Consider the following 23,472-nt stretch of genomic DNA (forward strand, 5'->3'; position numbering starts at 1 on the left):
AAATAGGAGTTTATATTGCAAAGTTGTAGGGATTTTCAAATGGTAATTAGAAATCTCAACAAGTTCCCAAAGGTAAGATAGCCCATGAAAAGCATAGAGATCAACCACATCCTTAGGAAGAGACCAGTAAAAGAGGGTTGTGAGTTACTAGTGTGTGTAAGTCTACAGTGTGTGTGTGTGTGTGTGAGAGAGAGAGAAAAACAGAAGTTGGGGGGTGGGGAGCTTAATGACTTATTTCCCTTTTGTCCAACCAGAGTGAAGCATCTCAGTTTGCAAAGAATGTCATCCTTGAGGAAGAAATCAAAACAGAACTCTTTATTTACCAGAATGAACAACAAGAGTGTGCCTGAGGTTTACGTACAGTTTTGCATCTGAGAGATTTGGTATCCCCTTGAGCAACTGCAGAAACTGTTCAACTGGGAGAAAGGATTTTTGTTGTGTAAACTTTGGCAGAATTATGATACTGGAACTGTGGTTTTTCAGTGGGAACATAAGAAGCAAATACCATTACATAATATTTAGCTACCAATTCTCTGTTTTATACTTAATTAAATGATTTGTAATTTATTCTATAGTAGAGTTGATGCCAAAACTCAAGTTAAGGAAAAACAAACTGTTGTGTAACTCAAATTGGAGAACCCTTATTTGACCAAGACTGAATTTCCCTCCGATTAGCCTTGTGGGATGGGTGCTTAAAGTCTGATATGAATTGATTTTCTTAAAATTAAGCATGATGCTTTCCTTATTCACAAGAGCTTTCATACAAATGTATGAATTAAAGAAGAATGAAGTTTTTTTTATCTCTGTTCTTACCCTCTAGCCTAAGAAGTCAAATGTTAGTAGTGCCTCCATGCTCATTTATGTATCCCTGATCCTAGGGGTAACCATTATTCTGAATTTTGTATTAATGACTCTTTTACCACAAAAATTTATCTCCAAGCAAAATATGACTTAGTTTTGCATGTTTTTGCACTTTCTAGAAATGGAGTAATATAGTAACTATTTCCATTCAGCTTTATCTTTCTGGGGTTCAATCATGATATTGCTGCTGGTGTGAGTGTGACACAATTTAATTTTCAATACTTCTAGTAATGGAGACTTAGGTTATTGTGTGACTTTAGCTATTAGGAGCAACGGTTCTATGAATACTCTCATACATGTCTTTCAGTGCTCACATGTAGAAGCTGCTCCACATTATACACTTAGGAATGTGTTCATGATCAACATTTCTAGGTAATCCTCAATTCTTTTCCACACTGATTTTATGAATCCATAGCCCTGATAGCAGTGTATGAGAACTCCCATGAATTTACCTCCTTAGAAGCATTTGTGATGGTCAAACTTTTAATCTGCTGAAATATGCTAGGTTTTAAGTAACTTTTACTGTGGTTTTTCATATTTCACTATGATTTTCATAGATTATTTAAGCTTAGTAAGTTAACTACCAATAAATTCTTACAAAAAAGAAATTCTAAAAGTTGCACTGTTGTTAAAAAAAAAAGGGCAAGTCTAAACGCAGGAAGGAATAGTGAACAAAGATATAGATAACTATGTAAGTAAAAAATTCTAGGTTGATAGCTAGATTAGCTATCTTCTGCTCTGTCTTGTTGATGAGGAATCAGCTGTCCAATTCCTTTAACAATAACAGCTAGTATATATCCATGCTACACACTCCTTCCAGAAAATGTATGTGCATTTTCTTTTTTTTTTCTTTTTGGTAGGCTAGAAACAAAATTTTATTTTGTCGCCTTTGCGTTTGGCCACTTTGGCCCAGTCTAGTTGTCTGCCTGAAAACAGTTTATTAGAATTTTTGAAAAACAATTTTTTATTAACGTATTATTGATATACACTCTTATGAAGGTTTCACATGAAAAACATTGTGGTTACTACATTCAACCATATTATCAAGTCCCCCCATACCTGATTACAGTCACTGTCCATCAGCCTAGTAAGATGCCAGAGTCACTACTTGTCTTCTCTGTGCTAGTGTCTTCCCCGTGAACGGCCCCAACACCATGTGTGCCAATCATAATGCCCCTTAATCCCCTTCCCCCTCTCTTACCACCCACCTTCCTGCACCCTCCCCTTTGGTAACTGCTAGTCCCTTCTTGGAGTCTGTGAGTCTGCTACTGTTTTGTTCCTAGTTTTGCTTCGTTGTTATACTCCACAACTGAGGGAAATCATTTGGTACTTGTCTTTCTCCACCTGGCTTATTTCACTGAGCAAAGTACCCTCCACCTCCATCCATATTGTTGCAAATGATAGGACTTTTTTCCTTCTTATGGCTGAATAATATTCCATTGTGTATATGTACCACATCTTCTTTATCCATTCATCTACTGATGGACACTTAGATTGCTTCCATATATTGGCTGTTGTAAATAGTGCTGCAATAAATATAGGTGTACATAAGTCTTTTTGAATCTGGAATCTTGTTTTCTTTGGGTAAATTCCTAGGAGTGGAATTCCTGGGTCAAATGGTATTTCTATTTTCAGTTTTTTTTAGGAACCTCCATGTTTCTTTCCACAATTTACATTCCCACCAGCAGTATAGGAGGGTTCCCCTTTCTCCACATCCTTGCCAACATTTGTTGTTGCTTGTCTTTTGGATGCTGGCCATTCCAACTGTGTGAGGTGATATCTCATTGTGGTTTTAATTTGCATTTCCCTGATTATTAGTGATGTAGAGCATCTTTTCATGTGTCTGTTGGCCATCTGAATTTCTTCTTTGGAGAACTGTCTCTTCATATCCTCTGCCCATTTTTTTTTATTTTGGTATCATTAATCTACAATTACATGAAGAACATGTTTACTAGGCTCCCCCCTTCACCAAGTCCCCCCCACCACATACCCCTTCACAGTCACTGTTCATCAGTGTAGTAAGATGCTGTAAAATCACTACTTGTCTTCTCTGTGTTGTATAGCCCTCCCCGTGCCCCCCCCCCACACTATACATGCTAATCATAATGCCCCCTTTCTTTTTCCCCACCCTTGTCCTTCCCTTCCCACCCATCCTCCCCAATCCCTTTCCCTTTGGTAACTATTAGTCCATTCTTGGTTTCTGTGATTCTGCTGCTGTTTTGTTCCTTCAGTTTGCCTTTTTTCTTATACTCCACATATGAGTGAGATCATTTGGTACTTGTCTTTCTCCACCTGGCTTATTTCACTGAGCATAATACCCTCTAGCTCCATCCATGTTGTTGCAGATGGTAGGATCTGTTTTTTTCTTATGGCTGAGTAATATTCCATTGTGTATATATACCACCTCTTCTTTATCCATTCATCTACTGATGGACATTTAGGTTGCTTCCATATCTTGGCTATTGTAAATAGTGCAGCAATAAACATAGGGGTGCACCTGTCTTTTTCAAACTAGAGTGCTGCATTCTTAGGGTAAATTCCTAGAAGTGGAATTCCTGGGTCAAATGATATTTCTATTTTGAGCATTTTGAGGAACCTCCATACTGCTTTCCACAATGGTTGAACTAATTTACATTCCCACCAGCAGTGTAGGAGGGTTCCTCTTTCTCCACAACCTTGCCAACATTTGTTGTTGATTGTCTTTTTGATGATGGTGATCCTTACTGGTGTGAGGTGATATCTCATTGTGGTTTTAATTTGCATTTCTCTGATGACAAGCAATGTGGAGCATCTTTTAATGTGTCTTTTGGCCATCTGAATTTCTTCTTTGGAGAATTGTCTCTTCATATCCTATGCCTATTTTTTAATCATGTTATTTGCTTTTTGGGTATTGAGGCATATCAGTTCTTTATATATTTTGGATGTTAAGCCCTTTTCAAATATGTCATTTATGAATATATTCTCCATACTGAGGATATCATTTTGTCCTACTGATGGTGTCCTTTGCTGTACAGAAGTTTTTAGATTGATACAGTCCTATTTGTTCATTTTTATTTTTGTTTCCCTTGCCCAAGGAGATGTGTTCAGGAAAAAGTTGCTCATGGTTATAATCAAGAGATTTTTGCCTATGATTTCTTCTAAGAGTTTTATGATTTCATGACTTACATTCAGGTCTTTGATCTATTTTGAGTTTACTTTTATGTATGGGGATAGACAATAACCCAGTTTCATTCTTTAACATGTAGCTGTCCAGTTTTGCCAGCACCAGTTGTTGAAGAGGCTGTCATTTCCCCATTGTATATCCATGGCTCCTTTATCATATATTAATTGGCCATACATCTGTGTGTTTATATCTGGGCTTTCTATTCTGTTCCATTGATCTATGGGTCTGTTCTTGTGCTAGTACCAAATTGATTTGATTACTGTGCTTTCATAGTAGAGCTTGAAGTCAGGGAGCAGAAACCCCCGAGCTTTATTCTTCTATCTCAGGATTGCTTTGGCTATTCAGGCTCTTTTGTGGTTCCATATGGATTTTAGAACTATTTGTTCTAGTTTTTTGAAGAATGCCATTGGTATTTTGATAGGGATTGAATTAAATCTGTAGATTGTTTTAAGCAGGATAGCCATTTTGACAATATTAATTCTTCCTATCCATTTTCACAGGATGTATTTCCATTTATTGGCATCTTCTTTAATTTGTCTCATGAGTGTCTTGCAGTTTTCAGGGTATAGGTCTTTCACCTACTTGGTTAGGTTTATTCCAAGATATTTTATTCTTTTTGATGCAATTGTTAATGGAATTGTTTTCCTGATTTCTCTTTCTGCTAGTTCATCATTAGTATATAGGAATGCAACAGATTTCTGTGTATTGATTTTGTATCCTGCATCTTTGCTGACTTTGGTTATTAGTTTTGGTAGTTTTGTTGTGTATTCTTTAGGGTTTTTTATGTACAACATCATGTGACCTGCAAACAGTGACAGTTTAACTTCTTCCTTACCAATCCATGCCTTTTATTTCTTTGTATTGTCTGACTGCTGTAGTTAGGAACTCCAGTACTATGTTGAATAAAAGTGAGGAGAGTGGGGGGGCATCCTTGTTTTGTTCCTGATCTTAATGGAAAAGATTTCAGCTTTTCACTGTTAAGTATGATGCTTGCTGTGGGTTTGTCATATGTGGCCTTTATTATGATGAGGTACTTACCCTCTACATCCAATTTATTGAGTTTTTATCATGAATGGATGTTGAATTTTATCAAATGCTTTTTCAGCATCTATGGAGATGATCATAAGATTTTTGCCCTTTTTTTCTGATGTTCTGTATGATGTTGATAGATTTTTGAATACTATAACAGCCTTGCATTCCTGGATTAAATACTAGTTGATCATGATGGATGATCTTTTTGATGTATTTTTTAACTCAGTTTGCAAATATTTTTTTGAGTATTTTGCATCTATGCTCATCAGGGATATTGGTCTGTAATTTTCTTTTATGTGGTGTCTTTGCCTGGTTTTGGTATTAGAGTGATGCCAGCTTCATAATGAGTTTGGAAGTATTCCCTCCTCTTTTACTTTTTGGACAACTTTAAGGAGGATGGGTATTAGGTCTTCACTAAATGTTCTGGTAAAATTCACCAGTGAAGCCATCTGGTCCAGGTATTTTGTTCTTACATAGTTTTTTGGTTAACAACTCAATTTCATTGCTTGTAATTGGTCTGTTCAGATTTCCTGTTTCTTCCTAGGTCAGGCTTCGAAGGTTGTATCATTCTAGAAAGTTGTCCATTTCTTCTAGGTTATCTAGTTTGTTAGCATATAATTTTTCATAGTATTCTCTAATAATTCTTTGTATTTCTGTGGTATCCATAGTGATTTTTCCTTTCTCATTTCTGATTCTGGTTATGTGTGTAGACTCTCTTTTTTTCTTGATAAGTCTGGCTAGGGGTTTATCTATTTTGTTTATTTTATTGAAGAACCAATTCTGCTTTCATTGATTCTTTCTATTGTTTTATTGTTCTCAATTTTATTTATTTCTGCTCTAATCTTTATTATGTCCCTCCTTCTGCTGACTTTGGGCCTCATTTCTTCTTCTTTTTCTAGTTTAATTAATTATGAGTTTAGACTATTCATACGGGATTGTTCTTCTTTCCTGAGGTAAGTCTATATTGTTATAGAGTTCCATCTTAGCACAGCCTCTGCTGTGTCCCACAGATTTTGTGGTATTGAGTTACTGTTGTCATTTGTCTCTATATATTGCTTGATCTCTGTTTTTATTTGGTCACTGATCCATTGATTATTTTGGAGAATGTTGTTAAACCTCCATGTGTTTGTGGGCTTGTTTGGTTTTTTTTTTTTTTTTGCTTTATTTATTTCTAGTTTCATACCTTTGTGGTCTGAGATGTTGGTTTGTACAATTTCAATCTTTTTAAATTTACTGAGGCTGTTTTTGTGGCCTAGTATATGATCTATTCTTGAAAATGTTCCATGTGCACTTGACAGGAATGTGTATCCTGCTGCTTTTGGGTGGATAGTTATGTATATGACTGTTAGATCTATCTGTTCTAATGTGTTGTTCAGTGCCTCTGTCTCCTTACTTATTTTCTGTCTGGGTGATCTGTCCTTTGGAGTGAGTGATATGCTGAAGTCTCCTAAAATGAATGCATTGCATTCTATTTTCCCCTTTAATTCTGTTAGTATTTGTTTCACATATGTAGGTGCTCCTATATTGGGTGCATAGATATTTATAATGCTTATAGCTTCTTGTTGGACTGACTTCTTTATCATTACATAATGTCCTTCTTTGTCTCTTCTTACTTTCTTTGTTTTGAAGTCTATTTTTTCTGATACAAGTTCTGAAACTACTGCTTTTTTTCTCCCTATTTTTGCATGAAATATCTTTTTCCATCCCTTCAGTTTTAGTCTGTGTACATCTTTGGGTTTGAAGAGTCTCTTGTAGGCAGCATACAGACAGGTCTTGTTTTTTAATCCATTCAGTTACTCAGTGTCTTTTGACTGGTGCATTCAGACCATTTGCACTCTTCTGGCCTGTAAGTTTATGTTGAGAAGGCTTATGATAGCCTGATGGGTTTTCCTTTGTATGTGATATTTTTTTTCACTTTGCTTTTAATACTCTATCCTTATCCTTGATCTTTGCCATTTTAATTATTATATTTCTTGGTCCCTTGTGTTGGGAGATCTCTGCACTTCCATGGCATGAGAGACTATTTGCTACCCCAGATTGGTGAATTTTTCAGCAATTACCTCCTCAAAGACACTTTCAACCCCTTTTTCTCTCTTCTTCTTCTTTGGGTACCACTAAAATGCAATTATTCTTCCATTTGGATTGGTCACACAGTTCTCTTAATATTATTTCATTCCTAGAGATTCTTTTTTCTCTGTGTGTCTCAGTTTCTTTGTATTCTTGTTCTCTAATTTCTATTTCATTTACCCTCTCCTCTACTTCATGTAATCTGCTTTTAAATCCTTCCATTGTATATTTCATTTCAGATATTATATTCTTTAACATTTGTATCTGATTCTTGAATTCCTCCCTGAGGTCATGAATATTTTTCTGTAGTTCCATTGGCATGTTTATGATTTTTAATTTGAAATCGTTTTCAGGAAGATTTGTGAGTTTGTTTTTCACTTGGCCCTCTTTCCGGTGTTTGTGGGATTTTGGTTTGTACCAGGTTCTTTAAATGTTTCATACTTGTAATAATACCTTGGTGTAGGCAGCACCCTCTCATGCCCAGATGCTCTATCTCTGGAGCTGCTCAGCCCCTGGAGCCATGGTGGGGGTTGCAGGTGAATGGCACTGGTGCCTGCTGGGAGGAGAGAGCTCTTTCCTGCTTCTCTGCTGCAGTGCCTGCCTCCACTGTCAGGGCCAGTGGGCCAAGCATGCCGTGAGGACCCTCTATGCTATGCATTTGTATCTGCTGTAGGGGTTGGCCTCTGGCTAGCCTGGTGCAATGGCGGAAGCAGCAGGTTTATGAGCCTGGAGGAAGGAGCGACAGACTGCATATCATGGTGGGGGCCCTAGGGGTTATGTTGCCAGCTAGGGGAATGGAGTGCCTAAAGATCCTGAAAATTCCCAACCTGCTGGGCTGAGTGTACCAGGACAATTTTGTTCATCTGTCCTTTCTCCTGAGCAGCAAGCTCTGTGCAATCCTTGCCCCTTTAGCAGCCCTCTCACTGTTGGGAAGTCTTTTAAAATGCCTGCCTTTCTTTTGTGGGAGCAGCCACTTGTGGGTACCTGTTCTCCACAAGCAGCTGGAATCTCATTCTCTCCAAGCATTCTGCCTGTCTTAGCTTTTCAACCCCACTAATTTCCAGAGTACCATGTAATGTAGGTTTGTGCTTCCAGAGCAGATCTCCAGGGCTGGGTGTTCAGCAGTCTTAGGCCTCCACCCTCTCCTGGTTCTGTTTCTCTTTCTCCCACCAGTGAGCTGGGGTGGGAGAAGGGTTTGGGTTCTGCTGGATCGTGGCTTTGGTACTTTACCCTTTTCTGTAAGGTCTGCTCTTTTCCCCAGATGTAGGCAGTCTGTTGCAGCCTTCTTTCCTGGTGCCCTTTCAAGATCAGTTGCATTTGCTATATTTTCATATTATATGTGGTTTTGGGAGGGAGTTTCTGTCTCATCTCTCACACCACCATCTTTAAGCTAGTCCTTGTGTATGCACTTTCAAATAATATAAGAAATTTTCATTGTTATTATCAAATTTTATGGATGAGGAAACTGAGTCACAGAGAAATGATATAACTTGCCAAAATGTACTAGCCAATGACAGAACCAGTATTGAAACTCAGTCCATGCAGTCCCAGAGCTCATGCCCTTTCCAGCCACACTTACCATCTGCTGCACTATAGTATGATACTGCTTTATAGAGGAGTTGATTTTCTTTCTCATGAGTCTTGAGAATTTCTTTTTGTTCTCTGTTTTCTGAAATATTACTGTGATATATTGAGGTATAGATTTCTTTTTAATTGTCCTCATTTGGATTCACCCATGTCTAATCCTTTGTTAAACCCATGTTTTGCATTTTTAATTTCAGTCATTTTACTTTTCATTTCTGCAAATGCATTTTTTTCAAAGTTGCACAGTTGTAATTTATAGTGTTTTGTTCTTAATCTCTTCAAGTTTCTTCATTTATTAAAAGATCATTATTTTATACTCTGTGTCTAATAATTTTACTATGAAGTCTTTGCCAGTCTGATTCTGCTGTCTATCATTTCTGCTGCCTCTAGGCCAATGTGACTTGCTATGTTTTGTGAATTTTTTTACTATAAGACTATTCTTTGGAACTTTTATCAGTGGAAATTCTTTGAGGATTGTGTTTATTTTCCCCCAGAGAGGTTTTACACTTATTTATTTCAAGTTCTTGGATGCATTAAAATCCTGGGACAACATTAAGTTAAACTCATTGTTTCACTTCTCTCAACACCATGTAGGAGTTGAAAATTCTGGTCATAATACCCACAAAAATCAGCTTGTGATTCAAAATTTTCAGGAGATATATTTTCTTACTTTCACCTGAGGGAGGGGTCCAGACATACAAGACACTAAGAATGGAGGTTACAGTGTTCCAGCTTTATTCAGGAGTAAAGTAATCTCCAACAAGGATAGCCATTGATTCCTCCTCTACCTGTAAGTACATGTTGTTCATCACCTCAAAAATTGGATCTTATTCCCTTTTTCTTGAACCTTCACTGGGCTTAATGAGTTGTTTGGCCAATAGAATGCAGCAGAATTCCTCTTTGGACAATAGAATACTGTGGTATTCTGGGACTTCAAGGCTAAGTCACAATAAGTCTTGTGGCTTGTACCTGAGTCTCCTGGAACATTGCTCTTGAGATCTCCCTCTTGGAATTCAACTGCCATCTGAGAGCACACCAAGCTACCTGGAATAGTGGAGATGTTTTGGTTGATAGCCCAGCTGAGTTCCCAGCCAACAGTCAGCATTAACTGGCTGCCACATAAATTGGACAGCTAAGCCTTAAGATGACTCCAGCCCCAGCCTCCATCTGGTTCTAATCCCAAGAGACTCTTGAAGTGAAAATTTATCAGCTTAGCCAAGTCAATCAATAGAATGTAATTATAGATTGTTATTTTAGGCTACTAAGTTTTGGGGTTGTTTTTTATTCAAGGGGCCTCCTGTTACAGTTTCCATCTTGGTCATGATTTAGGCTTTATTGCCAATTTCCTTCATCCCACAAAGTCATCAAAACATCAATAAAGTTCACTGGGATTTAGATAATATTACCAGGGTGAAAGTGGTTCTTAGCACTCCCTTATTCTCTGAGTTCATACTTTTACTCTGTTTTTGACCTCTCTGGATATTCCCCCTTTATTCTGTACTCTGTAGTGTGCTTAAAAAATAGTATCATATCATTTTTATAAGTTCAGAATTTGAAGAAATATCATATCTATCATAATGTCAAAAATTAAAACCTTTAGCATCTGTAGGAAAGGCAATAAGGTTCTGCACTATCTGTGATTTTGTTATGAATTTGATACAACCCTTTGGCATGCTTTTCTAATTAGAATGCCTCTATCCTTTCATTTTTCAATACCCTCCAATTCAGCAGGTTTCTGACATTGTATTCAAATTGGCTTTGTCAAAGACCAAAGACCACTATGTTGTCAAGCCTAATGGTCCATTTCTTAGCCTCAACTTCCATGATCTCTGTTATATTAGACACAGTTGACTACTACTTACTCTTGTGACTCTTTTTTGGGCTTGATGACACCACAATCTCTAGGTTCTCCTCCTATATCTCTGGCTGCTCTTTCAAACAGGCTTTGATTCAGACACCTATGTGGATTTTTATGCTTGGTTTAGTTTCTGATCCATTTATCAAGTCCCACAGACTGAATCCCCAGTCCATTTCTTTGAGAACCCAAGCTCTGGTTACCTCTTGCTAACCCCCATTTTTGGCAGCTCAAGTTTACCTGATTTTACTCATCCAGTGAATAGGAACAAATTTTCTAAGGATCTCATAACCACTGGTTTGTCCTCTCTGCAAGCTTGAACATTTTGGTATCGAGTGATTTGTAGTTCTGACAACTGTTGTCTCTCCCCCTGCTACTTCTTCCTTTGCCAACCTCAGTGGCCTGACCAGTTTCCCCAGCCACCCACCACCTTGCAGTTGACATCTCATTCTTTTTGCTGGCTATAAGATAAAGAAATGGAAAATAATTTCATTTTCCCTGAAACAAGACTCTTAAGCTAAAGCTTCATAATTTTATTTGGAATGAACTTCAAAAATATGAGAACTACCATTCAATTCAATTCCACAGTTTTATTTACTGGGTACCCACAAGTTACATGTCCGATACTGTGCTGGGCACCTTGGAGTACAAAGATAGTAAGATTTGGTCTAACAGAAGACCTAAAACACATACACAAAATGCCAAGACATAAGTCTGAAAGTGATAAATGAGGTGTTATAAGTGAGGAAATGATGAACCACTAGCAGAGAACAGAGAAGGAAGAATTTCAGTTCAAATAATGGCCTTGTGGAAAATGGGTTAATTGGCTTAACCCTCTAGACAAATTTAGAGGAAGACATTAAAGAAAATAAAAAGAAGAGCAGTTGAGGGATAATAGTAAAGACCCAAACAAAATTTAGTGTTTTTTGAAAATTGTGAGCAATCTGATGCGGAGTGACAGATACACTGGTCCCTGGAGGGGCAGTGGCAGCACACAGAGGATATAAGAGCTGGATGGGTGGGCCTGTAGAAGATCATGGATGTGATTCGGGAGGCAGCAGGGACCATGGAAGACCTCGGAGGGGGGTATTATATTGATTACAGCCATCCATGTATGACGAATATTACTCCAGAAGGAACATACAGGCTAGAGATTCCATTTAAATATAGAAACATGTTCTAAAACTGAACTGAATTTATTCTTGATTATTGTCAACTGCATATGATTCATTCTCTCTTCTTCCATGCTAGAGAAGATAAATATAAATTAATTTTATTAACTTTACCTACAAGGAAATGACACAAATCTTTGAGCACAGGAATCATTCACTCTGAAAATCTATGACTCTCTTTACCAGTCCTCTAATCACCTCATCTGGCCACATTTGGACTCATGCCTTTTAGTTTTAGCTGAATCAACTCTTTAGATTAAAAAAAACCCATACCTGGAGATTCTTATTGAATATATTTGTAGTCTGGCTTAACCATCTGTGTATTTTTTAAAAGTTTCACTGGTGATCCTGATGGAATATATTTTTATATCCTCTTTTTAAAATCTTCCAGACCTCTAAGTACCCTCTTTGGAAAAGAAGTAAAATCATTTTTTACAGTTCATTTTAAATTTGAATATACTCCAAAATATCTTCTAAGTATCTGAGTTCAGTTTCAAGGGAAAAACATAAATCTAAAAATGAAGATATTTATAAAGGAAAGAGTGCTTTAAAAAGAACTCAAATGAACTGAAATAGCTTTCAGCTCTAATACCTTCTAGCTATGTGACCTTGGGCAAAGGACTTAGATCTCTGCCTTGTTTTCTCATCTGTAATGTGGAAGTGGCAATACTTCCTCCATCTTGCAAACTAGTCATGAGGACAAAATAAAACGTGAAAATACATGTAGAATCCTTTTGAAATCTATAAAACCCCTACAGAAATGCAATCTGTTATATGCTATTAGATGTATTGTATAGAGTTTTTATTAATTAAATTATATTTTAAATGCCTTTGGGGAGTCTGTCACACAAATAAAATAGTGAATCTTAAAGCAAATATTTTGTGATGGGATGGTCTCTAATATGTCTGTTCTTTGCATTTGAATTTTGCTATTTGGAGTGTTCTGAATATAGGCCATACTCATGTTCCTACATAAAAGAATGCAATGATTATGCTGAGTGTAATGCAGCACTGGACATAAGGGAGCTCAAAAGTCAGCAGCGGAAAACACTCTCTTGTGATGAGAGAAGTGAGCATCCTGGCACTCCTGCCGATGGTTCCCCAGGGGCTACTAGACCAAATAACTTTAATTTTCTTTGCATAAGAAGTAATATTACGGAAGCCAAATTTGTTGATGCAGAGTAACTCTGGGTCTCCTTAACCACGCAAATGCAGACATCTATACACAGCTTCTTACATAAATATATTTAGTAACTTCTAGAAATATGGGAATGCAGCCATAATCTGAAAAGAGGTTAGACTCTCAAAGTTGTGTGTTAGAAATTAACAGTAACCTAAATCCAGTTGAACTCAGCCTGGACCACCTGTTTGTTAGGGATGGTTGAAATCTGACCTGAAATCGAAAGTTAAGGTTTTTATTTTGTGTTAGTTTGTTTTCATTTTGCCACATGGCTGCAAGAAAGAGAAAGCTACAGAATAGTGAGGACTTTGCTATCGGTCACATGCAAGGCTCAAGGCTAAGTTTCTGGGAAGCAGTTTAGAGTGGTGGGGAGGCAGTGGGCACACAGTTTGGAGACCTGCATCTGAACTCTTGCTCTAGAGTTCTCAGGCAAGGAAGGCAGTCTCTCAAAGCTTTGATTTCTGATATGTAAAACTGAAAATATTAAAATCCACCTCGTAGTGTTGTGAAGATTAAATGAGATAACATATATAACAGCAATTAGCAAAATATTGGGTGTGGAGTAGGCACTCCATATGTCTTGCATGTTTTAGTAGGGGGAAGCTGTAGGGAAGGAACAAGTTTTCCTTGACCTTCCTAGGGTCCTTGGCTTGGTCTGAAAATTAAACTGAGAAAGACGGATGTGGTAAAATAAGAAATATATTTGGTCCTTGTCCTGGGTCCTGGCACAAAGCTCCTAAAACCCTTGACATTTCCTAAGTGATAGGAGAGTCCTTTGTTACTCATGAGGAGCCCCTTTCAAGCATACCTGAGTTTATGCTAAGAAGGTGCCCTAGGCTGGGACACTTAGATAGCCTCAGCATGGGGCAGGTCACTACAGACCAAGTGATTAAAGGGTTGGAACTTTCAGTCCCCATCCCCCAACCTCCAGGAAGAGGAGGAGACTACAGATTAAGGTGTGTAAAACACCTGAACAACAAGATTTGATGAGCATCTGGGTTGGTGAACACATCCACTTGCTGGGAGGTGGTGTACCCCAGTTCCATGGGGACAGGAGCTCCTGCCATTGAGACCCTTCTGGACCCCCTAGGTATCTCTTTTTCTGGCTGTTCATCTATGTGGTTTATAATATAATTTATAATAAACTGATAAACATAAGTAGATGTTTTTCTGAGTTTTGTGAGTAAGTCCAGAAAATCAATTGAACCTGAGGAGGAGGTCATGGGAACCCCCAACTTATAGTCAGTTAGTCAGAAACACAGGTAACAACCTGAGCTTGCGATTGACATCCAAAGTGGAGGAGAAGGGCAGCCTTGTAGGACTAGGTCCTTCACCTGAAGAACCTGCTTCTACCTCCAGGTAAGTGGTATCAGAATTGACTTAATTGCTCATTAGAACAAATTAACAAAAGAAAAGCATACAAATGTATTTGATATAAATTTTTTATGACACAGGATGATATGGAAATAAAGACCTGAAGAAACAGTTGGACCTGACTATATGTATGCTGGGTTTGATGAAGGGTGGGTAGACATGCAGAAATATGACAGGTTAGGGAATATGAGGCAAGTGGAGTAAACTGAGGGAAAACTGGCGAGGCCCATTTGTCCAGACACCACTTGGCATCTGTAGCTCCAGGAGAAAATCGTGTTCCTGGCCCTGGGCAAATAAACCAGTGTGACCAAAATCCATCAAGGGAAAGGCTAGATTGGAAGAAACCCTTTTAGTGGCCACAATGTGGCCTGGCTTAGTTTGCACACGCTCTCTCCTCTGTCCCTTTTCCCCGCTAGCAAGGCCTGCTTGGTCCTCCCCATATCTGCAACCATGGTATGCAGTCACCTCTCCACCCATCCCTTCTGGAAGAAACTCCACAGGGGGATCCTTGGCGTATGACAGGTGCCAGGCCAATTACAACAGAGGGGAGGAGAGAACAGCCTCTCTCCACCCCTTGCCCCAGTGACTGTGAGAAGCCGCAGTGGTATATGTAAATGGGCCAAGGCCAGGTGAGAGATTCTGGAAATACTGCAATTTACTCCACAACCCACCCTCTAGAATTCTTGCCTTATAATGGCCATCTTTTATAATGGCCCTTGGGTGAGAAAGCTAGAGCACTGTGACCATACTAATAACAGACAATAACAACAGAAATACAGGTAGCAATATAATCCTTAAGCCTGAGGATCCAGTTAAGTTCAAAGTCCTACTCAGATTAAGTCCATAGCTCACCTATTCCACAGGAGACCAGCAGCTGAACCAGTAGGGAGCTCTATGCATACTCAGCAAGCAACATCTGTAGCCAGGAGCTGGGTTCAAGCCTCCAGGACTGTAGAAGAGAATAACCTTAAGGGATATAAAATGAATATTTTAATGATACCAGCATAGGCAAATCCTGTCCATCAGATACGGTGCATGCAAGAGAGTGGGCCTGTAATAGGACAGTGGCAGGAATGGGATCTTGTCCTGGCATAGCATACCAGACCTTCACCCCACCACCCACCCAACCATAAGAGTTACAGATGGGTCAATATATAGAACAATGGGAAGCACATGCACTGGCCACAAAGATTAAACAAAACATGCTTTTACCTCCCAGCTGTTTAGAGTATACTACCATGATCTTTGGGGGCCATTCTGCTGTTACTCCTGGAACACACAGGAAGCCAGCTTCCAGGCCTTCTCCCCAAGGTACCAGGAGGGCCAGCTATTGCTGTTCCATGTGTTGAGATGTCCAAGGCCACATAATCTCTAGGTTGCTGTGGGACTCAGTCACATAATGAGTTCCTGCCAGACAGAAGCAGGCCTCACTGATGGACTACAGCCCACATTGTCTCCTGCCCTGGACCAGCTCATCTGCTCCATCATCCCCTGGGGATGTCAAGGCAAATGGCAGGCAAGTTGGTGCCAGAGACCTCAGTCACAGGGACATCTAGTTTGTCTGTTTTGCAATGGTGGAGGTAACTGCACGTTACTTCCACCCTACTTGAGGTGAGTACACAACATTAGATTCTGCTACTCCCAAGGGGATTCAGGCTTATTCCACTCTGACAGCCCCACCCCTGTATAACAGTGGGGGCCCCAGGACACAGTTTAGAGTCACAATAAATCACAAAGCATCCAGCTCCTGTGTTCACAAAAGCCAGGACACACTACACATTCACTAAAGACTGATCATTCACTCAACATGGGTCCTCTGTCACATGAGGCCCCACCCAGCCCCCCAAGGAGGGTGCCTTGACCCTCCCCTCAGTCAAACCATAACACCCAACCATTCTCTGGCAAGAGACAAGACAGTTTCTGCATGTCCTCCCCTAGGAAGTCCTGTAGGCACACAGGGCAGACATGCGGCTTCACCTCCAGCTTCTGTGTCTTGGACCTCAGTGACTGGAACCACTGCTCTGGCTTTAATTGGTGCCACAGTTCTAACAAGATTCTACTGGGCTGCCCATCAAGTTTTTCTTTCACTGCCCACCTTTATTAAATCAGTTCACATCTGGGTCATTGAGACCTTTCTAGGGACCTTTGAACCTCTTCTTTCAGTTGTAGACCACACTTCCCTCCTTGCCCTTATTGTTTCAACTTCTCCCAGGTCTGCTATAGTATGAGTAACCTCAATAATGGGTTTCTACTTATGTCAGGGGCAAGAATAGTCACTAGGAAGATGGGGAGCTGTATGGTACACCAGATTTCTCATTCCCACAGTGAACAACTCCTCATCAGGGCCCTGAGAGTCCATATTATAGATGATATTTTTCATGCCCAACTCCCATAAAACCTCCTGGAGCTCTGCATACATTTGCCAGCAAGTGGGAAAGTATGGTAAATCATCCTGAGCAGGCCAAATTGCTCTAAAAGCTGCAGATAGCCAATCCAGAAATGTATGATTCCCTGGGCATTTTGTAACAGCTGCGGGAGGGAGGGGTGAGTCATCTGGGAAGCCAGTTTATGCATTTCTGACTGAGATAGAGCAATACTCTCTTACCCCTAAGTCCCAAAGACACAAAAGCCATGTAGGTAGATATTCTGAGCACTTCTGTCAAAACTGGATGCTTAAGTCCACCAGCTTATCCTGGGTACAGGGGCAGAACATGGAGTGCTCCACACCTTGAGGAGAAGGTTTCTCCTCCCCACAAGGAACCCACAGTTGCTGTGTGTTTACTTTCTTAATCACAACCAGGCAGGCCTTCAATATGGGAGGGGCTGGTGCCTCAAGTGGCGGCCTTGGTGACAGCGCTGCATCAGCCCCACCCCCTTACCCTTCTCAGCTGCTCCTCTCCTGACACCACCTCTGCCACCTCCAGAGCTAAAGTCACCACTCCCTCCTTTCCCTCCCCAAGACCTCTTGCAGCTTGGATTTTCCAGCAGCCTCCTCCCTTGCCACTAGCATGTCTCTCAGCAGTGCGATCTCAGTTCTCAATAGTGGACTTTCCTTCTTCAGCACAACTCATCTCCCAGCTCATCCAAGTGACACTGAAGTGCATCTCTCTCCTTAGTAACTCTTTCCAATGTCATGAAAAACAACCACCCACAATTCCTGCCACCCAAGCCACTCAGGCTCCCTAAACAGTCCCCTATCTCATGAAGGGCTAATTCCACAGCTTCTGGTGTCTCCACCATTCTCCCATTCTGGGGAGGGGCCCACTCATCTAGAAGGCACTTTACCTCAGACCAAATCCCCACTGTGGAATCCCCAGGTGAATGTCTACCCTCCACAGAGGGGGTTTCTGGGTAAAACCCCACCATCCACAGGGGTGTTCTCAGGTATCTTCCCCCATCTCTAGGGGCAGCCCACCCAAACATCACATTCATGAAGACAGATTTTGGGTTCACCAATCCTGTCAACTATGCCATGTGTGGCTCCTGGGGGAAGTGTGTTCCCAGCCTCGGATAAATAAACTAGTGTGACGGAAATCAGTCAAGGGAAAGGCTAGATTGGGAGAAAGTGAATGGCAAAACAAGAAGGTCACTGTGACCTTTCCCTCCACACACCTGCCCTGAAACTGGTCATAAAGTCTTCATGTTCAGGGTGCCCTCCCTATACCAAAGGAAAGGAGCATCCTTATCTCTAAGACAGAGGGATATTGTGGGGTAAATTGCAATATTCCAGAATCTCTCAGCTGGACTTAGCCCATTTACATATACCACTGCAGCTTCTCCAACCTCCAGGGCAAGGGGTGGAGAGAGGCTGTTCTCTCCTCTCCTCTGTTGTGTAACTGGTATGGAGCCTGTCAGTTGCTGGGAATCTGCCCATGGAGTTTCTCCTAGAAAGGGCCAGTGGACAGGTAAGCATGAGCTGTTCCTATAGTGGTTTTTGCCTATACTGGACACTCATGTCCAACAGCTCATCCTGGGTATAGGGGCAGAGCATGGAGTGCTCCACAACCTGGGGAGGGGGTGGCTCCTACCCCTAAGGATCCCACAATTGTTATGATTTATTTTCTTAATTGTAACCTGGATGGCCTTTAATACAGGAGAGGCTAGTGCCTTGGGCAGTGGCCTCAGCAACAGATCAGCCCTTGGCCTCCACCCCTCATCCTCTCTGGATACCTCCTCCACCATCTCCAGGGCTGAAGGCACCATCTTTCCTCCCCCTCCCGCAAGGCCTCCTGCAACATGGCTTCTCCTGCCACCTCCCCCATCGCTGCTGCTAAGGAATCTTCCAGGAGCATGATCCGTCTTCTCAATAAATGTCTCTCTTCCTTAAGAGCATCCCCTAGGTCATCACCCAGTTCCTCTAAGTGATGCTGAAGTGTGTTTCTCTCCTGCCAAAGTCTCTCTCTTTCTCTCCTCGATAACACTTTCCACTATCTTCATGAAAAGAGATCCTACAACCCCAGCTGCTACATGGCCACTCAGGGCTTCCAAGCAGTCTTCTATCTCATGGAGGGCTAATTCCACAGCTTCCAGTGTCTCCATCCTTCCCCAATTCTGGGGAAGGCCCCACCCCTCTAGGAGGTGCTTCACCCTGGGCCAATTGTCCATTAGGGGCTCCCTGATTGGAAGCCCCACAGATACGGGGCTCCCAGTGAAGCTTCATCCCCCATCACTGCAGCCACTGGGGTTCTGGGCATCTCCCCTCCATCTCTTGGGGCAGCCCACCAAAGGTTTGCACACATGTAGACAGTTTTTGGGTTCAGAGGTCCTGCCAGCTACCACCAGATATAACTCTGGGGGCTGGAGTGGGGGGAATCCCAGGGCAAAATACCTTTGAAATTGAAATCAATGGAGAAATAAAGTGGGAGAAAACCATTTATATCTTACAAGCAGTCATCCCGCGTCTCTCCAGACCTGGCTGCAGGAGAAGAGAGAGCTCCACCCAAGCTCTCTGGTCCAGATAAGCCCTTGATCTTCCATGTAATTACCTATAATATGGATATGGACTACTTCTTTCCACCCTTTAGAAAAATCTACTGTATGGAGATGCACCAAAGTCAGGTGAGAGACTCTGGAAATATTGCAGTTTTACCCACAGCACTCAAAGAAGTTCATGTCTTTGGGGATCATAACACTCCCAGTTAGCTGAAAGAGGAGGACAAATCTAGTGGTGAGAAGCAGGAGTCCCACCAGTGGGGTCTTCAGGATAGCACTTCATTAGTATTAATTCCATTGGCTTCATAAACTTGGAAATTTTTGCAAATATTTTGGCAATCCTCAAAATCAGACACCTGTAGCATTGAAATGATTGTTTTCCTTATAAGGCATTATTTATCACATTATTCCATTTGAAGTGATTATTCTCATTCATCAAATTGAATTTAATTAAATTTCATATTTCAAGAGCCTGATAGCTGCTAACTACTCCACTTGGCTGTTACCGCCATAAGACAATCTGTGCTTTTCATCTTGCATTTATTTGCATCCTAAAAGGCTTATTTACATCTCTGTATGACGCACCACATTGGTAAATTCTCTGGAGGGAAGAGGATCCTTTAGTAAAATAGAGCCCAAGAATTTGTAGCAAACAGATGAACACTAAGACCATTGTTTTAGCTATGGAAAAAGAAGGCATTCCTTGAAGGAGGTAGTGCCTTTCCCTAGACTCTGTGAGGATCCTAAAGGTGGAGCTGTGTTGCCAGACCTCAGAGCAGAACCAGTAGCAACCAGCATCTCCCACAGACAATTTCAAATGGACTTCCCACCCTGTGGAGCTTATTCATGACCTTACTTGTCTGGAGAACCTTGTGAATGGCTTTTTCATTTGTATCAGGTCAGCTCAGAGAAAGACCACATCAGTGAATGTACCAATCTTGACCATTTCAGATGCTCCATCTAGGGACATGCCACCTTCCCACTATGACCTCTGGGCTCTGTCCAGGTGTCTGCTGACCCAGCTTGTAGTGTCACATTTTGTCTTTGTGAGTCCACATGTAGAGCAGCATTTATCCCCAGATTGGCCCCTGGGTAGTGCTAGAAAGTGCTTCAAAACAGAAAAACAAGTCTATTGCTGAATTCATGTGATGTATAATTAGACTGACATCATCATATAACATTTTTACATGTCTATAAAATTTAGGTGTCATTTACATGTAATATATACACACTAATAGAGATAAAGCATTAAGGCAAAATTCTTTACAACTCCAGCAAGATTCTGCCATCAATGTTCCGTAGTGTGTTATTGTACTCTGTATGGTAATTGTAACCTGTACTGTACTCTGATCAAAAATATTACAGCCATAAACTAATGCTACTTCTGTGCTCACCACACCACATCTGCCTTGCTGCTGACATAGATTTTCGTATGCTACAAAGCACTTTCACATGGTCACAAGAAGAAGGATTTGCATTGATTCAGCATATGCTGTATGTCGAGCACTGTACTGGGTGCCTCTGTGAACTTCTCGTGAAATCTTTCTGCACACCACTGAAGATTAGTAGCGTAATTCTCACTTTATAGATGAGGAATCTGGGCCTCAAACAAGTGAACCAACAAGCTTAAAGCCACACAGCTCACATCTGGTGGAGCCAGATTTGAACTCAGTTCTGACTCCAAGCTCACACTCTGCATTTGGCTGCTACCTGTTTTCACTTTAGTGCAAAGTTAAATCAGTGCTGCTTTTTGTATTCAATTTTTGCATTTTGCCACATCTCTAGTTTGGGAATGAAAGGACTTGTTCTCTGTTTAAAAAAACAAACAAACCCCAGGCCTCAAGAAACAGGTGGGAGGTACATTTCAGGGTTCAGTGGGCAGCTGCCACTGTTTTTGAAAATCACACCACAGAGCCAGCCAGCCCAAGGCTGCTAGTGACACACCTTTAACTTTTTGGGATGAACAGGCTTTACTGGGAAGTGTTACATCTGTAGGACAGCAGAGAAACCATAACTTCTAGGGGCAGCACACCTGAATCTGAGTGGTCCTGCTCTTGAGGGCAACATCCTTACTCTCAGAGACTCTGCTCCCTTCCTTGGAGAATATGGATTAAGTTAGATAATATGGATTAAACAAAGCAAAAGGGGAAACTATTCTTGTGTGTTCTCTTCTAATGGGTCAAGGTTCCCTTTACCCTTCTGGGAGCCACCACTCTGAATGACACATTAACTGGCTGCCAGGACATGCATGCAATGAGAAGCATCCCTACGGGGTCTTCTGAGCCGCATTGATATCTGTGTCATTCCCTGCATAAGTTTCCAAACCACTTCATCAAAAACCTACCTTACATGAAAAGGAATGACTTTGCTAATCATAGTAACAGTTCCTGTTCTCAATAGCACAGAGAAGGAAGCCTGTGTGCAGTGCAGATTTTCAGCAACTAAGGTAATGTGACAGAGATGTCTAACAAAGGGCCTGGTATATATATAGTAGGTGTCCAGTAACTGTTACTCCTCCCCTTTCCCCTTCCACCCTTTCCTCCTCATGCCCACCTTCAGGGCGTGACACAAAGGCAAATGTGCATCGGGTGAAGAAAGGCTCTGTGTGGAGCTCCTCACTGGGCTGACCGGCCTGCTCAGGTCATCCACCCAAAAGTCCTCTTCAACTGGAGAAACTATGGAGACCACCAGAGGGATCTGGTGAAGACAGAACCTACATGCACCACAGAGAACTTCATTCAGACACTGCTGTGTGGTGCCCCATGCTGCATCCTGGCACCAAACTCCTGTTTGTCCTCAGGACGGGGGATTGCCATGTTGTGGCAGAGGCCATGTGGAGGCCCACACCATAATGTTCGCCAGCCACATACTGGTCCTGGGAACTGTCTTGTGTCAGGTTTTCCCTCATTGCTTCTGCTGAAATGTCCATTGCTGGCCTCAGAGCCAGTAATACTGACTTCTTAGCCTTTGTTTTTGCAATTGCTGAAAGCGTAGTTTTTAAAGTCCTACATCTTTATGGAATTGATTTCTACAAGAGGCCTTGCTACCCTCACCAATGCTTTGCAAACGCAAGTTGCCAGTTCTCAGTCTGAATGGATATGGACTCCATTTGGCTGAACCATGGCACTTTCTGAGAATAGTGTTTAAACAATCCCCAGGAAGCAGCAGCTCAATGGCCTGAGTGTTAATCACTTCATATCTAATTTTCTGTGGTTTCATTATAGTCTGTATGACTTTGGACTCAAGGTCAAGGAAAAACAAAATGATGCAATGATTTGCCTTTAGATAATGTCCATCACTCAGGCACCTGAGTGAGCCTGAGCTATGTCCCAAGCTCTGACTACATGCAGACTCAGTAAGTTGGTGAGTATGTGGATGTATGGCATGGTCCCTGCCTTCAGGGAACCGGTAATAGAGTGCTGATGTGGTAATAGGGACCCAGGCATGATGTGCTGAAATGGAGAAAGTGAACCTGCTCAGTGTTGCAGTGTGACAAGTGAGAAAGAAATTAACATTGGTGCAGGTTCAGGGAAGGTATCTGGAAACTAAGAATTAAGTGAGGCATATTCAGAGATAAACAGGAATGGAGGAAATGGAAAGGTCAACATGGGGAAGCATTCAGTTCAAGCAAAGGGATTCTGCCCAATGTGTTTAGGGCATTGAAATTGTGCCAGCCTATTTGGTTTATCTCTTTCAGAATAGTGGGAATCTAGGTTGTGAAGATAAGTTGGGATCAACAGAAAGGAGACCAAACTCCAAGCTGAGGAGTTTGGGATTTTTACTTTAGATAGTGACATCCCTGAAGGTCCTGGAGCTGACAAATGGCATACTAAAAGTGGTATTTTAGGAAATTTATATCAGCAGTGGTGTTTAAACTGTTTTCCAGAGTGACTGTACCATTTACATTCCTGTCAGCAATGTACACGTGATCCAACTGCTCAGCAGCCTTGCCAACATTTGTTATTATCACTGTTTTTTCTTTTAGCTGTTTTAATAGGTGTTTAGTGATCTGCAATTTGCATTTCTCTAATGGCTACTTGTGGTAAACCAATTTTCTTGATTAACATGATTGTGAACAAATAACATTCTTGAAATGAAAAAATTATTTGCTGTCTGTATAGTCTCTTTGGTGAAATTTTTGTTCAAGTCTTTAGTTTATTTTTAAATTGGATTTATATATATTTTTATGCTTGAGTTTGAGAGTTCTTTACTTACTCTAGATATAAATCTTTTGTCAGATATATGATTTGCA

The 23,472-nt window shown here is 41.0% G+C and overlaps 1 protein-coding gene across 11 annotated transcripts in view; it reads left to right on the plus strand.

Annotated features, from left to right (window-relative positions):
* The window catches only part of CYSLTR2 (cysteinyl leukotriene receptor 2), a 56,034-nt gene extending 47,011 nt beyond the window's left edge, over positions 1 to 9,023 (plus strand). For all 11 annotated transcript variants that reach the window (XM_073212662.1, XM_073212665.1, XM_073212663.1 and 8 more), the window contains one exon: positions 255 to 9,023. The gene's annotated coding sequence lies outside the window, so the exon portion shown is untranslated. The remainder of the gene's footprint in view (positions 1 to 254) is intronic.
* Positions 9,024 to 23,472: the final 14,449 nt, after the last annotated feature.

This window comes from Manis javanica, chromosome 9, assembly GCF_040802235.1.
Source record: "Manis javanica isolate MJ-LG chromosome 9, MJ_LKY, whole genome shotgun sequence".
In the NCBI taxonomy this organism is placed as follows: Eukaryota; Metazoa; Chordata; class Mammalia; order Pholidota; family Manidae; genus Manis; species Manis javanica.